Source organism: Equus quagga, chromosome 18 (assembly GCF_021613505.1).
Source record: "Equus quagga isolate Etosha38 chromosome 18, UCLA_HA_Equagga_1.0, whole genome shotgun sequence".
Taxonomy (NCBI): Eukaryota; Metazoa; Chordata; class Mammalia; order Perissodactyla; family Equidae; genus Equus; species Equus quagga.
This window is the reverse complement of record NC_060284.1, coordinates 28,814,145-28,834,398: the sequence shown is the minus strand read 5'-3', so window position 1 is coordinate 28,834,398 and position 20,254 is coordinate 28,814,145. Positions and strand designations below refer to the sequence as shown.

General features: G+C 39.2%; 1 long non-coding RNA gene across 10 annotated transcripts in view; it reads left to right on the top strand.

Moving 5' to 3' along the window:
* Positions 1-20,254, top strand: part of LOC124229975 (uncharacterized) — a 37,884-nt gene that overhangs the window by 867 nt on the left and 16,763 nt on the right. For 8 of the 10 annotated variants that reach the window (XR_006886044.1, XR_006886043.1, XR_006886036.1 and 5 more), the window contains exon 1: positions 1,813-3,069. The exons of the other annotated variants lie outside the window; for them this stretch is intronic. This is a non-coding gene — a long non-coding RNA (uncharacterized LOC124229975). Of the gene's footprint in view, positions 1-1,812; positions 3,070-20,254 lie in introns of those variants that run through there. 10 annotated transcript variants of the gene reach the window in all.

The following is a 20,254-nucleotide window of genomic DNA, read 5'->3' as shown; positions in this document are numbered from 1 at the left end:
TTGTTTTGAGAAAATTTTATTCCAGTCTTTTGTATCTGTGTGTCCGGAGTAGTGATATACAATGTATTTTTTATGTGGATGTGATCAAACAAAAAGTTTGAGAAACACTGTTCTTTGCAGAGAAATAACAACCGTGCATTGTATTATTGCTGGCCTTCCTCCCAGAATCAGAAGGGCTTTACGGATTACAGCATTCCACTCCTCTCTGGCCTTATGACACAGAAATCGTTATTCCTGGCATTTAGGCTGGCTTATGTACAGTAACTTAGTGAGTGCCTGTCTTCAATTGAGAAAACTGGAGAAAGCCAAGTGTGTCAGTCGTTAAAACCTTGCATAATACACACACATAATAAAGCAGCCCACGTGTTAACATAGCCCACAAAACAGTGTTTTCCTAGGTGTTTTCTCAATATAAATTGGTAGTTGCCTACAGAGTACAAGAATCACCAGGACCAGATACAGTAATGATGTGGGGAGTATGTGTGTGTGTGTGTGTGTGTGTGTGTGTAGGGATGTTCAACTGTCTAAATTTTGCTAAAGTGGAACTTCTACTAGATTCTCTGTTTGCTTCGTAGATATTTTCATTGTAATTATTTAACAATTACGTAAGTAGGCACGCTTTGCACAGAAGATGCAAGGATGACAGATCATAATCTCCATTTTCCAGAGGATGGTAGAGAAGAAAAGCATGAAAAAAAAAACTATAAATGTGGTAAGTGTCACATTGGAGATATGAACAAGGCACTATGACAGCATAAAAGAGAAAATGCTTAGTTTTGTCTAGAGCTTCCAATTAAGGCTTTACCCAGAAGATGATTTTGTAGCTGAATCCTAAAGAACCAGAGAAGGAATCACTCAGGAGGACAAGAGGAAAAGTTACTAATTCACTAATAAATTGCATAGTAATGTAAAAGTGTTAGGAATCTTGGGAGAAAGTGACTGTATCATCCTGGAGTTTGTAGCAGTGAAGGAAGGGCATTCAAGGTTAGTCTAAAATATAGTCTATTTAGGAAATTATATTTCAGAGGAAAGATATATTTAGGAAGTAGACTATAGTTCAGAGGAAAGATAAGAATAACTCATTGGGAAAGATGTTCTAAAAGGTACCCTTGTTCAAGAAGCATGAGTGATTCTAAAAAATTGAAATTAATTAATACGAGCTCAAATAAGATTAGCTATTCATAAAGCCCGTCAGATAAAGACCACCAGGGACAAACTTGTAACTCAACAAAGAGGTTTATTAGCTTGCTGCAGCAAAGGACATCACACAGCAGAGGAATTGTGGGCATGTCTCCAAAAAAGGGAAGAAATGGGGGTCATTATAGTATCGGAAAGGGAGGAGTTTAGATAGAATCTGAATGAAATAGTACTTAATAGGCTCAGAGCAAATCAGATCTATATGTAAGGGGGTTAGTATCAGACCCGGCTTGAGAAGCAGACTCTGGATTCTATTTCCTTAGAAACATAAATTTAAGATTAATGTAGAATACTGTGTCCAAAAACCCCTTATCTGAACCTCTTCATTGTACTTTGAGGCTTCTTCTCTAAGTCAAAGTGACTCGGATGGTGTACATCCTCCATGCATGAAAGGGATCTTCTGTTCTTATATGAGTTCCAAACAACGAAGTTCCTGGGAATCTAGGATTTTAGAGAACAACGTTCCTCAGCACTACATCTTTTGATAATTAACCAAAGCAGTTTTTCAGGTTCACACTTTAAAATACTAAATAATTAAGGAAAATGTGATTTTATTGGCAGAGCTCCATGAGCTCTGATTTTCAAAGAATTTGAGTTATTGGGAACAGGGAGGAGAGGGGCATATGGAGTTAGGGAATCTAGAAAGCCTCTTAAAGCGATATTGTGTTCACCAGCCTGCAACATTGTCCCCACTGATCCTTGCTTCCTGGTAGTCATGACTGTGTAATCTCCCTCACATCAGAGCTGGTCTGTGTGACTGCTCCGCCACAAGCCCAGCTGGGCTCCGACAATGGGATATCATGCTGAGAGACCGAAGAAACGACCCAGAGACTGCGAACAAGGCACACAGGTTTATTGGGCCCTACTTATGAGGAGGCGGCAGGCTGGACAGAAGTATGCGCCCTCCCACAACCGCCCCCTAAGAGACGCTTGCTTAAGTAGGCAGAGGAACAAAGGCTGCATGTTTGCCAAAGGGCTGTCCTTGGTATGACCAGCGTTCCCAGAAAAGTAGCTCACACGGAGGGGCTCTGTGTCTCCCTGTAAGACCAATGTTCTTCTCGTGGGATAAGGGAGAATCCAGGCTGGCCAGGCCCAGATTGTTACAAATCCCAGTAGCTGGGCCGCCTGCTCAGAAGAGAGTCGGAAAGACAACTGGTTGCAATGGGCCTGGGAGTTTCTGCTGAGCAAGCAAGGCCCAGGCCCTACAGTGACCAAGAGTATGGTGAAAGTGTTGACCTTAAAGAGACAGCCAGTTATTTCTCCAGCAAAAATCGGTTTATTCAAGATCAACAAAGAATCACGATTCAGTATCTGCAACCTTGGCAAGTCACGTGTAAGTTCCTAGCAGCAAGAGAAGGAGAAACTCTTTTATAGAGGGGAAGAGGAAGTCGGCAGGGCTACTGTAAAGAAAGAGTCCATTGAGGAATTGAGAGTTTGAAGTGTAGTGACTTTTCATTGGCTAAATTGTGACAGCATCTCATTGGCTAAGCTCTTGCCAGCCAGAAGAGGAAGTCTTTCTTCTTCCTGTGGGGCTCTGCCCTGTGGTAGAGCTTGAGAGCCCCGAACTCCGTTTTAAATGAGGTTTCTGTTTATTACTTTTAACAGAGGTGATGGTAAGTGACCTCTGAGGCCAGATCGTAAAAAGTATTGTGGCTTCCACCTTGGTCTCTTGGGTTGCTTGTTCTTGGGGAATCCAGCTGCCACAGAGAACGTTCAAACAACCCTGCGGAAGAACGGAGGACTCCCACCAAGAGAAGGGATCTTCTGCCCGCAGTCAAGCCTCCAGCGGCTCTCCCCTCATGAGTAGTCCCCAGCAGGATCGCTCAGCCAAGATGCTCCTAAACTCCTGGCTCGCAAAAACTGTGGGCAATAGTAAGTGTTTATCGTTGTTTTCAGCCACTAAATTTTGGAGTGATTTGTTATGGAGCTGGTGTGGTTTGGAGCAAGCCTTGAAAAATAGATGGAGGAAAGAGGCTTTAAGAGAAGATATAACAGGAACAAAGGTACAGAGACAAGAAGATACAAAGCTGATTCAGGAAGATGATTAAGTCTGGTGTGGATGGAGTTTCAAGAAGGGGTGTGAAATGAGAGAAAAGGTTGAAATGTTTAATGGAAGTCAACTTGTGGAATATCTAACACACTAGGTGTTAGAGTTAACCAGGTGAGGTTTTATTTGCATGTAAGAGGGAGTATTGCAGGTTTTGGAGAAGGATAGTGACCTCAGCTCTTATTTAAGAAAGACTACATTAGTGGCAGTAGGCAGGATCAGTTGAAGAAGAAAACATCAAGCAGACAGACCAGTTTGAACACTTGAAGTAATCTAGGTAAAAAGTCATGTACTCTCAGTCAGGGCGTCACAGAGCAAACAGGAAGTAAAGGACTTGGGGATTCAAATTGGATGAGATGAATGAAATTGTTATTTAATGGGAAGAAAAATTTTAAATTGACTCTGAGATTTCCTGGTTGAGTGCCTGAGAGGATGATAATATTTACCAGAGATCAAGGGCCTAGAAGTGGCACATGCATCCTCATCACCAGGATAAACTCCAAGATCCTTAACATCTTACACAAAGGCAGCTGTACTATAAGCTCTGCCTACCTCTCTGAATTCCTGTCTTGGCATCCTCACCTCCAATAGAGATATTCTATCTCCGCCCCAGGAGATAAATGTGCACTGCTATTCCCCTCTGTATTCTTCCCTTGAACATGCTGTTCTTTCTACCTGCAGTACCAATCCTTTCCTGCCCTAACATCCTCACACCTCAGTTCATCCTCTAAAACAAAGCTTTGATGGTCCCCTAGTCCAAGCTCTTTTCCGACCACTTCCCCCAACTCCCTTACCCTGCTAAGTTAATCACTCCCTCCTTTGTACTACTTTTGTTTCATATATGATTCTATTAATGGATGGTAGGGTGTCTGGGGAGACAGATCTTAAAATTTTTTTTAAGAGAAACTGCCACTGATTTCTCTGACAAGGTAAACACCTCTAGTCATCAAGACCAGATTGTCTTTGCTTAGAAAAGAGTCACTTTCTTTCTGATACAAATGGGAGAATTAGGTACCCATTGCACCAGGGAGAGTATGTAACAGGCCATCCTGACAAGACCACTCCTTGAACTAGCCCCAGTGTGCCCAAACCAATATTGGGAAAGTTTGCCCAGGAGAGCCTCCAAGGAGGAAAGAGACTGAGATCTTAACCTCTTTCTGTTTTAGGTTCAACAATATTAGAACCTTTCTAATAGACTGGGATAGTCCTGTCTCACTAGCTCAAGGTCAAGGAATAAGAAGTCTGAGCTGGTGAACTAGTTCAACAACAGAGCCTGGGGGCCACAGGGAGAGCTGGTTCCAGCGCAGTACATGGCTAAGCCATGAGGTCATCCCAGTTTGGTCACCTAGGAACTACCTGTGTTCTTTGGGAGCAATGTCCAAGCATAGAGAAAGCTTGGGAGTCTGTGCTTCGGCCACTTGACAACCTGTGCATCCAGGACATCATGGCAGGGGAGCAAGGACACTTGGGACTGAGGAGAACCAACTCACAATGGCAACACCAGCTAGCAGGCAAAGATTTTTGGTAGCCAAATATCCGGTCAGCAATTATTTGGAAGCTTCAGTTCCCTCTCTTATCTGGAAACAAGTCTAACCTCTTTGGGCTGAATTAGCTCCTAAGTGAATTAGGTGAGAGAAGCAGCCTCAAGTAATATACTGGATTTCCTAATAAGGGCCTAAATTGGACAATTATTTGGAAAATAACTGATATGAAATATGTGATTTTCACCCCAGATTGAGGAAGAAGGTCATACTGATTGACAACATACTCACACACAGCTGTGCTTTTGTTTCTTTAGAGGAGATAGAGCCTCAGGCCCTGTACACTGTTGGCACTCAGCAAATGTTTGTTAAACTGAAAAAAAATTGATTTTGAGGTACTAAATGAAATGCCTGGTGGAAATTCCCAGTAGGTAATCAGAAAATTAAGTTCTAGTTCTTAGGAAAAGGATCAATACTAAACATTTATTCATATGAAATTTATTAATAACTTACTGTGTACCAGGAGCTGGGGCCAGTGATGAGAAAAACATAACGGTTCTCACTCAGAACAGTCTGGAAGGGGAACAGATATTAAATAATCAAATAAATATAGAATTCCAAATATAATGAGTTTCAAATATACATTTCGAAAAAATATATATGGATTTAGAGGTTTTCCATATACACAATAGAGGAATCCTTGGAACTTAGTAAGAATTAAAAAGAAGACTGTGAAGTTGACAAGAGGAATATAATCCTATGAAACACCTACCTGTGATAGGTGGGGGAAGGAGAAGGGGTCAGGACAATAAGAATAATTAGAAAGGTAAAATGGGCTGGGACTGCCCTGTGGCCTAGCAGTTAAGTTTGAGCATTTCGCTTCAGCAACCCAGATCCCAGGTGTGGACCTATGCACCACTTATCAAGCCATGCTGTGGCAGGCGTCCCACATATAAAGTAGAGGAAGATGGGCACGGATGTTAGCTCAGGGCTGATCTTCCTCAGCAAAACAGAGGATTGACAGTGGATGTTAGCTCAGGGCTAATCTTCCTTGAAAAAAAATAAAAAAGGTAATATGGAAACCTAGAGGCGTGAGGATCACAAAAGTGAAGACATAAGAGAGTTTCCAGAAGGGTATAGGAGGGTTAATTCAGATTATCAGTAAGTGTTGGAGATATATTCCTTGGTGAAGCCTTTTCTGGACTCCCTTTTCCTCTTGTTGGTGTCCCCAGTGTACCCTGTTCAGATGTCTGTCGCAGCTCCTATAATGCCTATTTATTCCAATGACCGTAACCATCACAAGGGAAGGAGCCAAGTCTTATTTTTCTTATTTTCTTATTTAATCCTGCATCATCTGAAAAAAGAGAATTGGATCCATGTGTCATACTCAAACAAAATAAAGAGAATAATTTCCAAATTGCTCAAAGAATGAATAAAAGAAAAAAGAAATTTAAGGAAACCATAAAACTGTTAGAAGAAAACATGAAAGAATTCCTCATGAAATAATCATGTTATAATCTTGGCAGGGAAAAGACCTTTACAAGTATTAAAATCCAGAAGCCATAGAAGAAAACATTTGATAAGTTTTGCTACTTAGAAATAATTTCTTCATGACAAAAAAACTCCCGCTGTAAACAGAGCAGAATGAAAACTGTAGGAAAAAATTGCATGTCATTTCACAGACAAGTGGTTCATTTTCCTAAAAGTACCTTCAGATCAGTAAGAAAAAGACCATGAACTGAATAGAAAAATTGGCAAAGCATATGAAATATAGTTCATAAAATAAAAATTTAAATGACTCAAACATATGAATAAATGCTTATCACACATAACAAGACATACAAAATTAAACTACACTACAAAACAATTTTCACCTACCAGATTGTCAAAGATCCAAAAGTTTGATAATGCATTATGTAATATTTCATCACTATTTCTGAGAGGTAGATAAATTAGTACAATTTGTAGAACAATTGGTCAATAGCTGAGAAATCGTTACAAATGCACACACCCTCTGACCCAGTAATTCACTTCAGGGAATTGATTCTGTAGATGTATTCTCACATAAGGGAAATGTCATAGATATAATGCATCTTTGCTTGTAAAAGCAAAGAATTGGGAAAATTCTTTAATTCCCATCAGTCAAGGACTGATTAAATAAATATGATGGAATATTATACATCCATTAAAAGAATGAAGCAATTCTGTATGTACCAAGATGGAATGATCTCCAAATATAATGTTAAGCAGAAAAAAGACCAGGAGCAGAATAGTATGTACAGTGTACTATTATTCATAAAAGGAGTAGAAGGGGGAGTAATATATACTTATTTGCTTATAGATGAATATAATATCTCTGGAAGATATTCAGGAAGTTGATAATATTGACTGACTTCGGGAAGGGTAACTAAGTGAGTAGGGAGAGAGGCAGGAAGAAAACTTTGCACTGAATAAATGTGTACCTTTTAACTTTTTAACCATGTGAATATATCATCTGTTACATTTAAGAACATTCTTTGGTAAGGTGAAATTCACATAACATAAAATTAACTATTTTAAAGTCAACAATTCAGCAGCATTTAGTACCTTCACAATGTTGTGCAACCACCACCTGTACCTAGATCTAAAACATTTTCATCACCTCAAAAGAAAACCCAAACCATTAAGCAGTGACCTGCCACTGTCCCCTTCCCCCAGCACCTGGCAACCACAAATTTGCTTTCTGTCTCCATGGATTTATCTATTCCAGATAATTCATATAAATGGAATCACACAATATGTGATGCTTTGTGACTGGCTTCTTTCACATAGTGTAATGTTTTCAAGGTTCATCCACATTGTAGCATTGATCGATACTCCATTCCTATTTATGGAGGAATAATATTTTATGGCTGGGTGATTTTTTTGCATAGACTACATTTTATTTATCCACTCATCAGCTAATGGACATTTAGGTTGTTTCCGCCTTTTGGCTACTGTAAAAAGTGCTGCTATGAACACGTGTGTACAAGTATTTGCTTGAGACCCTGTTTTCAATTCTTTTGGTTATATACATAGGAGTAGAATTGCTGGGCCTTATGGTAATTCTATGTTTAAATTTTTTGAGGAGGCATGAAACTGTTTTCCACAGCAGCTGAACCATTTTATATTCCCACTAGCAGTGAATGAGGGTCCCAATTTCTCCGCATTCTTACCAACACCTCCATTTTATCATAACCATCCTAGTGAATGTTAATTAGTATCTCATTGTGATAATGATTTGCATTTTCCTAATAATTAACGATGTTGAGTCTCTTTTCATGTGCTTGTTGGCCGTTTGTGTATGTTCTTTGGAGAAATATCTGTTCAAAACCTTTGCCTTTTTAAAATTAGGTTGTTTATCTTTTTGTTGTTGAGTTGTAAGAGTTCTTTCTATATTCTAGATACTAGTTTCTTATCAGATATATGATTTTCAAATAGTTTCTCACATTCTTTAGGTTGTCATTTCACTTTCTGGATAATGTCCTTCAATGCATAAAAATTTTTAATTTTGATCAAGTCCAATTTATCTATTTTTCCTTTTGTTGTTTGTGCTTTTGTTGACATATTTAAGAATACATTGCCAACTCCAAGGTCATGAAGATTTAGCCCCTATGTTTTCTTCTAATCGTTTTATAGCTTTAGCTCCTACATTTAGATCTTTGATTCATTTTGAGTTAACTTTTTCATATGGCATGGAGTAGTTGTCTAATTTCAGTTTTTTGCATGTGGATATCCAGTTGTTGCAGAACTATTTTTGAACATGTTATATTTTCTTAATGAAATTTAAGTATAAAACAAATAGATAAACCTAGTCTGGGGCTGGCCCCGTGGACGAGTGGTTAAGTTCGTGCACTCTGCTGCAGGCGGCCCAGTGTTTAGTTGGTTCGGATCCTGGGCGCGGACATGGCACTGCTCATCAAACCACACTGAGGCAGCGTCCCACATGCCACAACTAGAAGGACCCACAACGAAGAATATACAACTATGTACTGGGGGGCTTTGGGGAGAAAAAGGAAAAACTAAAATCTTTAAAAAAAACACAAAAACCTAGTCTTCTCAGGCTTTCCTCCTTTTGGAGTGTGTCAAAGTTCTGGTGTCTGATACATCACCAAAGCATTGACAGGCCCCTCCATTTATTGGTCATCTGCACCAGCCATGACTGAAGTGTCATTGTCCCAGCTTGCACAGTTCCTTCCATGCCAAGAGATCTTGGCTGAGGTTGAGATGTTCCGAATTAGCATCCCTATGACCTGGTGTACTATACAGCTGAAGAACACTTCTGTCCTATGGTATCTGGAAGGATCTTTTTATTCTCCTCAAACCCCAGTCTCAGTTTAAGCTTTGACAATCAAAAGCCAGGAAGCCCACCTAGGCAAGCCCAACTGAGGCAATGAAGCATAGGGCTTGCTCTCTGAATGGAAAAAGGGAAAGGGGAAACTATAGGGAGAAAACATAAACTGAGATCTCAAGAAATTATCCTGCTACACATGTACCTACCTTTTACGTTTACATTTATTTCTATTGTCTGTCTGGTCTACTGTGCCCCACACTTCATGCTCAGTTCCAATCATGTTTATTGATTGAGTGAATGATTGAAACCCTGAGTACCGCCTGATGCCCTATCCAGCTGGCTTAATGCTCAGTCATCTGCTTGCATATGGAATCCAATCAATCAAACGCAGCTCCAGGACCTCTATAAAGCTAAGTTTGACTCATGATTCAGCCCCATTACACCATTCCCCTCTAAGGACTAAAGTGCTGCCCTGAAGCCAGCTGGGGTTGGACACTTTGCTGAGCCTTGTCAGGCCTCCTTCTCAGACACAGAACTTTGCCCAATAACTTGGCCAGCCTGGGATCCTTCTCCCCAGTCCCTTGTATCACAATCAGCCATTGTCTGGCTCCTAGCTTCTCTATCACTGTGCTACCCACAAGAGTGGAAGCTTAAAAGCCTACTAAAATTTGGTGTGTCAGAAAAACTAGAATAATGCCAGAAAGTTTTGAAATAAAAAAGCTATAAAAAGGCCAATGGAGACAATTATTTTCCTTTATATAATGTTTTAAAAACTGCAATGAGTACAACTTCACCAATACGCCTGTGTATTGTAGTGCTAAATTTTGAGATAAGAAAAATATAAATTGGCTTATAATAAAATATGGATCTAAATTAACTCATGTTATATTGTCTCAATTGCTTGTGTTACAAGTGTATCAAAGACCTATCAGTGATTAATTTTTAGGGAGAAAACACTGAAACATAAAACAGTTAAAAGTATCAGGTGACTTATGATTTAGTGTTGGTTTACTTGGTTCCTATTTTGTGAAACAGGTGCAAGAAGATGATTATTTAGATCATAATGATGACTATGAGGGAGAAACTATACAAAGACAAGCACAGGCAGAATATCTTAAAGCTACAATGGGCCTGTACATCTAGACTAATGGCCTTATTTACAGATGAAGAAACTGAGTTATGGAGAGGTGAAGTTGCTTGGCCAATGTTTTGTGACGAATTAGTGCCAAAATCAGTATAATCTTCCCCAATCCATCCTTTGTTTCTATACTTTTTCCACATCCTTCCTCTATAATATAGTTACAGGAAAACAGACCCATCCAGAGTAGTAATGTAATCATCGTTGCCACACACTTGGATTCAGATATTTCTGTTTAAAACTATTAACATGAGGCTTTAATAATCAAAACAGGATTATCTGGAAATAAATTTAAAAGACACCACAGATAAATAATAAGGAGATTTATTAAACAATTTCATATAAGGATATAACTAATTAAAGATCTCTTCCTTAAGAAAGCTATGTGTAGGAAAGTGGACTTGGCTACCAATTCCCAATCATTAGGATGGTTTTGATTTGATTGTTTTGTTTGAATTTTTTGGGCTTGTTTATCTTTTGCTTGGAGAGTTAGGTTCATCTTTTGGTCTAATTATTCTGTTCTCTTGGTCTTAACTACTTGTTCCCTAATGTCCCTGAGAGCATCTTGGACCAGCTTTCTTCATAGTTTTATTTGTGCTACAGGAATGTATGGATAGTTTTTCAACATGTTAAAATACATGAACCTTACTCCTAAAGTTAGCCTCTTACTTAATGAGGAAGCATAGCAGCATGCTCGCTAAAGTCGGGAACAATAATGATGCCTCTATCTCTGACACTATTTAACATTGTCTGAAGACACTACGCAATGCAATTAGACTACAGAAAATATTCAGAGAGAGAGGAATTGGAAAATAAAAAGTAAATCTATCTATTTGCAGATGACATGATGGTACACCTGGAAAACCCTAGAGTAGGGGCAGACAAACTGTGGCCCATGGGTGAGATTCAGCCCTTCCCTTGTTATTTAAATAAAGTTTTATTGGAACACATCCACGTCTATTCACCTGTGACTTGTCTATGGCTACTTTTGTACAACAGCAGAGTTGCATCAGTAACCATTAGACCCTCAGGTCTAGCATATGTACTCTCTGGTCCTTTACACAAAGTGTTTACCAACCTCTGCCCTACAGAATCAACGATAAAATTATCTCAAACAATAAAACAGTTATCAAAGGTAGCAAGATATAAAATTAGCATGCAAGAATCAGTAACGTTCAGAAACACAAATAACAACCAGTTAGAAGATATAATGGATGGGAAAATCCCATTTACAGTAGCAATAAAAAAAGTTTAAATATTTAAGAATAAACTTAACAAGAAAGATTCAAAACCTATAATGAAGAAAATTACAAAGCATTCTTGAAAAACACAAAAGTATTTTTTGAACAAATGGAAAGACATCCCTGTCTTGGTTAGGATGTTTCAACATCATCAGTAGATGAGTTCTCCCTAAGTTAATTAATAACCTTAATGCAATTTCAAGAAAAATTCTGATGAGATTTTTTTTGTAGAAGCAGATAAGTTAATCCTAAAGTTCAAAGGGGAAAAAAAACATGCAAGAATAGCTGAAAAGAAAGAGTCTAGCCTTATCAGATACTAAAACATACTATAAAGCCTCTGGAATTAGAAGTATGGTATCGGCACATGAATAGACAGACCAGTGGAATAGAACAGAAAATCCAGAAATGGAGCCAACTGCATATAAAAATCTGGTATGTGATAAAGATAGTATTTTTCATCACTGGGCAAATATATATATTTTTAATAAGTGGCGTTTGGACAACTGGACAACCATTTGAAAAAAGATAAATTTAAACCCATTCCTCACTCCATACACCAGGATAAACTACAAACAGATTAGAACTAAATGTTAAAAATAATACCATACACATGCTACAAGAAAACATGGGCAAATTCCTTTATAACCTAGATATCAGGAAGGCTTTCTAACTATGACTAAAAACCCAAGTGCAATAAAAGAAAAAATTCATAATAATAAGTAATAAAAAATTTAAAACTTTGTCATGTCAAAAAACAACAAAAGCAAAGTCAAAAGACAAATGACAAACTAGAAGAAAGTCTTCGCAACCTACATCACAGATAATGGGCTAATATCTTTAATTTATAAAGAACTTATAAAACTTGAGGAAAAAGACAATAAATCCTGTAGAAAAATGGGCAAATGACAAAAACAGACAATTTACAAAAAGAGACATAAAAATGACCTTTAAACATATTGAAGGAAGTTGAACTTCACTCATAATAAGAGAAATGCAAAATGAACTATACTAAAGTCCATTTCTTACCCATAACATTGGCAAAAATTCAAAAGCCTGGCAATGTTACTCTGTGGCAAGGCCATGGGGAAAACAGACACCCTCATACATCACTGTGGGAATGGAAAAAATTGAGGGGAATTTGGCAATACAAATACAAAATTATGTATGCATTTACCCCTCAACCCAGCAATTTTACTTCTAGAAATTTAGATGCACAAAGAAATAGATACAGTTCCAGAAACATAAAAACGCATATGCACAAGATTACATGATACAGTATTATTTGAAATTGCAAAATAGTAGAAACTAATAAAATATTCAAGCATAGGACATTGATTGAAAAATCTTTGGCCCAGGCACACAATTCTAAGCAGCTGTAAAAAATAATAGAGAAGATCTCTATGAACTGACAGAGTAATTTCAGGAGGTACCGTTAAGTTAAAAAAAGCAGAAAAACTTACATAGGATGCTGCCTGTTGTGTACAAAAGAAGGGAAAATAAGGATATAGACATATATTTGCTTATCTTACCAAAAGAAACACTAAAGGAGAGAGGTCAGCCCCCTAACCTAGTGGTTAAGTTCATGTGCTCTGCTTCGGTGGCCCAGGTTCCGTTCCCAGGTAGGGACCTACACCACTCATCAGCAGCCATGTGATGGCCACACACATACAAAATAGGAGAAGATCAGCACAGATGTTAGCTCAGGGCAAATCTTCCTCAGCAAAAAATAAAAGGAGAGAGAGACACTAAAGGAAAAACAAGATAACAATGAAATTGGTGGTATACAAGGGGTGGGAGGAAATAAGTTGGGATGTTCTATGCTTCTTTATCTTTTTTTTTCCACTGGGAAAGTTTCTCTCTGAACTAAGAGCTGTTTTCAATCTTCCTTTCTTTTTTTTTTTTTTTTTTTTCCGTCCCTCTAAAGCCCCAGTACAGAGTTGTAGATTCTAGTTGTAAGTCTTTCTAGTTCTTCTACATGAGCTGTGACCACTTCATGGCTACTGACAGATGGGTGGTATGGTTCTGCGTCCAGGAACTGAACCCAGGCAGCCAAAGTGGAGCACACCGAACTTTAACTACTAGGCCATCAGGACTGGCTCTTATATTTCTTAATTCTGTCCACTGAAAGAGCCAAGAAGCAAAGATACTCTGATAACAACGATCACACCTAGTACCTAATCTTGCTCTTTAATACCTTTAATATTCTTTAAGTTCTTTAAGGTATAGTACTAAGTTCTTTAGTATTCTTCACTAAGATGAACAAGGGCTCCTCAAAGAAATGGCTAATTCCAGGGATGGAGCAGGGTAGGTATAACATGAGCCTGGAATATCTAGTTATGCCAGAAAATAAAGAAGCAATTTAAAAAAATGATGTGGACATGTCACAAGAACACAGAACCATCTTGAAGAGACTCCTCTTGGCCAAATCTTGAATAATTGATGCATCAAAATAAGGACAGTAATGAATTATAAGCTATTGAAGAAATAGAAATTAATGAGTCCATACCTATAACAAATAAATAATAGTGCAGAGGAAAGGGCTCTTGATTACAGTTGAATGCTGGGAGCCAACTGGTAAATGGGAGGAATTCACAAGTTGGGAAATTATCATTTTGCAACAATCATAGTAAAGATTCAATCAGGCAAGAATCATCAATGGATGCCAAATATAGGAGGAAATTTTGATAAGGAGCAAGATATTTTCACAATCCTAAATTATTTCCCCATGGACTACCTATTAGTTACAACAGAGGAAAAACAGTAATTTTACAGTGAATAAGTTGACAACATCTTGACTGGGCAATCCAAACTAACATCACCAGTGTGAGAGAGATGTACATCTCAGACCTGTAAATGTGCTACCCTGAGAAGGACACAACATCTTCTATGCAGTACTTTGGTCTAGAATACATAATGTGACTCTAATCATGAGGAAATATCAGGACAATCTAATACAAGGAGCATTTTTTTTTAAAAGAGAGGTGTACTGTATTTGTCAAAAGTGCCAATGTCGTATAGACAAAGGAAGACTTCAGACCAAATAGGGAGGCTAAAGACAGGTGGCAATTAAAAGATAAAGGATAAACCTAAACTGAATTTTCTGTTGGGGGGGAGTAGGAGATTTCATTAAGGACATTATTGGGTCAAGAATTGAGTCAATGACAAAATTGGAATATGATTGGTAGATTAGAGTATTATATCAATGTTAAATTCACTGGGATAGATAACTATACTGTGATTATATTAAAGAATATCTATATTCTAAGGAAATATATCCTGAACTCTTTAGGAGTAAAGGGACATAATTTTGGAGTAAAGGGTCTTCATATGGTTCAGGGAAAACACACACACACATATACAAAAAGAAAGAGCACACGTACAAATGATAAAGCAAAGGTTAAATGTTTATAATAGCTAAATCTAGATAAAGGGTATATTAGTGTTTTTGTGCCATTTTAATTTTTGAGACTTTCCATAAGTTTGAAATGTCCTGACCATGTCTTAGTTTCCTACTCCTTTCCTATCGATGGCTTAACTTAGCACAAGAGACTTAATGGTGGTGTGCATTTAACTGATGCTGCAACTCTGCAACCTTTACAGTCAGGCTCTGTGTTTAATTCTCAGTCACACCTGCCCTGAGCATCTTAGACCTAAGGGAGTCCTTTAAAAATGTGGTAGATACTTTCCAATTATCCATCCATGCCCTGAGTTGGGCATTCAGTGCTCTAAATTTGCCCTTTTTTCTATATATGCTCTGCCGGGTTATGAGACATGGCCATCCCAAGCCACACAATCTTTGTACCTACCATTGTTGCCATAGCCACTAAGTGTCAAGGCCACTTGACCTTCTAGTGCCCTGCTTTTAACCTTCTTTCCATTCCACGCCATTAGTAATCGTGTCCCAATATTCCCCCTTGCAAGATGGTTATCCATGTGGTCTGTTTCCTGGAGCTATCCCATTCTCCTTTAATAGTTCTATCAGTCACGAACCTGCCAGGAAAGAGATAGAACCCTCAAAAGGGGTGATTAAAGAAATTTTAATGAACTCAGTATTTACAAAGGTGACAAGATATAGGGAAATCCATAAGAGATGGTGGAGTACCATAGGGCTAGCATTAGCAGGCACCATCGCCATCTCTAAACTAGAAAGGGCAAGTAGAGAGAGGGATTATGAAACCAGTGAGAGCTGTAGTCACAGGAGAGGGCTTCCCAGCAGGAACTGTGGCCTTTGGTACAGGAATACATAATGTGCTACCCAGCAAAGAAGCAATCTAGGGAATAAATCCATCAGCCTTTCTTTGTCTTCCCATTTCCAGTCTCATGCCAGTGCTCCCCACTGGCTAAACCCAACTGGAAACCTGGTGAACGCTATTGATGAAGGTTAGGATCTTGGGGCACAGAGCAGAGTGTGAAAAGAAGGCAAATGGACCTGAAAGAACAAGTAAAGACTCTGCCCCCTAATCAACCCTCTTTCTTCCACATTAGTATCCACGATTATTCTTTTGTTTCCAGATGAAAAACTCATTTCCCCAAAATAGGGTACACATGCAAAGTCCGATCAGCTAGTATAGCATCCTTCGGTGTTATCAATTCAGTCATATTCTCACCTGAAATCTAAGATGTTAGCCACCACCAATGCTCTTCATACAAGACTGCAGATCTTTTAAAAAGAAGAAAGAGAAACAATTAACCTAAAACATTGCTGCTATTGTCTAAAATGGACAGTATCTAGCACAGCACAGTCCTCTGACACGTTAGTATCTATGTGACTCATAACTGGAGGGCTCTGAGGCAACTGGAGTTCTCTGGAGGAAAATGGTTATCAGATGGAGATGGGGCCAAGACAGAATTAAGCACCAGGATAGGAGGGGCAGAGGGACAAACCAGGAGTTTCTGAGCTGGGTTGTCTTCAATATCAGAGCCCAATTCCAGAGATGTCAGTCCTGACGAGCATGCTCTAGCCCATCTTTAGAGGAAAGAAGGATCTGGACCCATGGAAAGGACCTAGTAAAAAGTAGGTGAGGAGGTGGTTAGAACTCCAACCTGTTAGGCAGGCTTTCAGGACTAGGTACTAATTCTGTCCAGTAACAGGACAGAAGGTTGAGTAGATTAGCCTCTTCCAGCAGAGATTAGATAGACAGGGAGCAGCCCGATGCTCATGTGGCACCCTGTTAATCAACAAATATTGAGCTTTATTATGTGCCAGGCATTGTCCTGAAAACTGGAGATATGGTGTTCAAAGGAGAAAAAAATTCTTGTCTTTATGGAGCTTATGTAGAAGTGAGGAAGGCAGAGTTCAGATAAATTCATTCAAATGGTTAATTAACTATTATAGTAAAACGTGCTGTGGAGGAGAACCGTAGCGTGATATCAGGGCAGACCATGGGGACCCAACCAAATCTAGGGTCAGGAAGACTTCTCACGGTCATTAGCCTGCAAGGGTGAGAGGAGCAAACCACTTCCAGACACCGCTCCTCTATGGGGAAAGAGCTCCCAGCCTTGCCTCTGCCAAGCTCCAGGCCTGCACAGAACAGAGCCTGACGGAAGGCTGGCCCTGGAAGAGTCTAGAGGAGACAGAAGCTGCTTCTGGAGGTGTGTGTGCTAATGGGGGGGCTCCAATTCCATTTCCTCTGTGAGTCTAAGATTTCTGTGTGTGTGTGTGAGAGAGAGAGAACACTTTTATGTCTCTGTCTCCATCGCTGTTTCCTTTTTGCTCCAATGTTGGGTCTTCAAACTTGGAAACCAAGCCCAGCAAACACTCAAACTGATTCTCAGGTAGCTGAGGCAAATGCTGAATTCTCTCATGTTATTCCTGCCTATCCCTTCTTTCTCTTCTCGGCACCTGTGTCTGCACAGCCTTTGATTCTTTCTGCGTTGTGATTAAGAGCTCCAACTCTGAGGTCATATAAACCTCGGTTCTAATTCTGGCCTCCCCAGTTACTAACTGTGTGACCTTGGGCAAGTTCCTTAATGTCCCTTAGCTTCAAGTTCTCCAATTACGAAGGGAGGGTATTAATAGTAGCTACCTCACAGGGCTAGTGTGATAATAAAATGAGATATGCCACGAGAAGGAAGCTCTAGTAATTATTCAGTTTTTCCCTTTTCATCCCTCGGACCTGACAACACAAATCTCACCCCTGAACTTTAACCCCCATCCTCCACCAGGACACTGACTGCAGTTACTCCTAGGTGCTTCTCACTCAGGGCTGCCTCACAGAAACACCTCATCCAGCCTCGTTCTCTAGGGCGCCACGAGAGGGTTGGCCATGAAGTCGGTGCCCACCCCAGGGTATCGGGCAGCTCCTCCTCATCTCCTATCCTCTCGCCTTTCCCTCTCATTCCATACACTGTTCCTAATGTGGATAGAAGGGTGGTTTTTTTTTTCATATTTATGGAACAATTTTATGTAAACTCTTCTTAATTTTAAAGTCACCTGAATATAATGTTACACATTTCAGTCTGCAAAAAACTCTGACAACCACAATGGTTTGTACTAATGCTAACGTTTTTCTCTGGTTCTATGGGCCTGGATAGGAACGAAACAGTTCCCCAGCCTAGGACGAGATGATCTCTTGCAGTTCTTTTAGAGATATGAAAACCAAGCTAATGACAAAATAATGAGTTCTGGTCTTACACAATGTGCAAGGCGTGTGTCCAGGCTCTGTTGATAAGTCTGAGGGGTTTGGGGCTGGCATTTCAAGAAAAAAAGAGTACAGTGGTCTATATTTCTTTCTATTTAATCTTTTGTAGGATTTACTTATTTACGCTAGTTTCTTGATTTCTGGATTCGCCAATAAGGCTCCTGATTAGACACACATATTCTTCATTTCGACACTGAATGTATTTTATCATAACGTTTTTCCAACCTTTTTATTTTGGAACAATTTAGATCTACAGATAAGTTACGAAGATAGTACAATGATAAGTTACAAAGATAGTACAGAGAATTCTTTTATACGTTTTGCCCAGCTTCCCCTAACGTTGTTATACTCTTCATGACATTTATCAAACCTAAGAAATCAGCACTGGTACCGCGTTGTTAACTAGATTACAAAGTTTATCTGAATTTCTGGATTTCACCATTATTCCCACGTATCCTCTTGTTCTGCTCCAGGATTCAGTGGGTACCCCATTGCATTTAGTCATCACATCTCTCTAGTCTCTTCCAATCTGTGACGGTTTCTCAGTCTTTCCTTACGTTTTGTGAACTTGACGCTTGAAGAGCACTGACCAGATATTTTGTAGAATATCCCTCAATTTGGGTTTGTCTGATGTTTTCTCATGGTTAGACTGGAAGTATGGGCTTTTTAGAATACCACCGAGATGAAGTGCCCTTCTCATTGCAACATATCAGGGATACAGGATATCAACATGTACTAATCAACTTACTACCAGTGATGTTAACCTTGATCACTTGGTTAAGGTGGTGTCTGCCAGGTCTTTTCACCGTAAAATTACTATTTTTTCCCTTTTCATGTTCTATTCATTAGAAGTGAGTTACTAAATCCAGTTAACACTCAAGGACTGGCGAAAATGCCTGACGCCTCCTGGAGGGAGCAGTACTGAAGAATTTGTGGACATATCTTAAAACCACCAAAGCTTTAATAAATATTTGGGGGAGCTACTTTGAGGTTATGCAACTATTCTGTTTCTTTTTAAAGTTTCACCCACTAATTTTAGCATTCATCCCTGAATCTTGCCCACAATTATCACTGTAGTGTTAGAATAGGGATTTTCTATTGCCCTCATTTCTTTTACATTTATAATGTGGAATTAAGGAATTTTTCTTTAAGGAGGAGTTTTTCCTTCTTCCCCATTTATTTATTCGTTGTCATTTGTTTATATTGGTATGGACTAATAGACATTTATTTTATTCTTTGAGTTATAATCCAATACTATTGTTATTAATTTTCTTGATCAAATTTTTCCAGGGTTGGCCAATAAAAGCTCTTTCTATTTCTCTATCTATCTATCAATCAACATCGGTTTATACTCTTGTGCTAAGTTAAGCCATCGATAGGAAAGGAGTAGGAAACTAAGACATGGTCAGGACATTTGAGCAGAGGAGATGGGGCTGAGAACTTTGAATCCTCGTATCCCCTAAACCGTCCTTGCCAGCAGAAGCATTACCTTCCCCCTGCTCCCAGAGAACCAGACTCCCCCTGCATAAAAACCTGCTAATTTGCTTCACTTTCCCATTTAACTTGTCCATTGGCTGGTGGCAAAAGCCAAATAGGTCTTGGAGGACGAATGTAGATTTTTGCAAGCCTAATTAGGTGATGATGTCATTTGTAGTCTGGCCTCTAGTTTGCAGATACTGACCTAGAAGATGCTTTATTCAGTTCCTATTAGCAAAGGTCAGCAGAAGCAGTTTACCTTTATGCGGCAGGGAGCATAGAACACTATCATTGTCTTATTTCAGGGCTATAGGAGCTCTCCTGTTGCTGTCATAACAGAACCCAGAGGGAAAATTTTGATCTTAATATCTCACAGATTATCACAATGGTCCATTACATTGGTTACATTATGCTAATTGTACCTGGTGGGCAGGAAGAAGCAAGAACCCTAAATGCCTTAATATGTACACTAAAGGATGGAAGACAAATTCTGAGAGACTTCAGGGGTCTGGCACACCAGTGAGTTTCGATGGGTACAGTGGTCTGAGGCATGTTAAAATATCCCCTCTAAAAGTTACAAACACATTGCTGTACCTGGCATCTCCCATCACAAAGAAAAGACCTCTCTGGATTTTGGAGGCAACCTATACCATATTTGAGCACAATTCTCTGACTCTTTGAGCAAGTAGCACATAAGGCATCCGGTTTTGAGTGGCGTCCA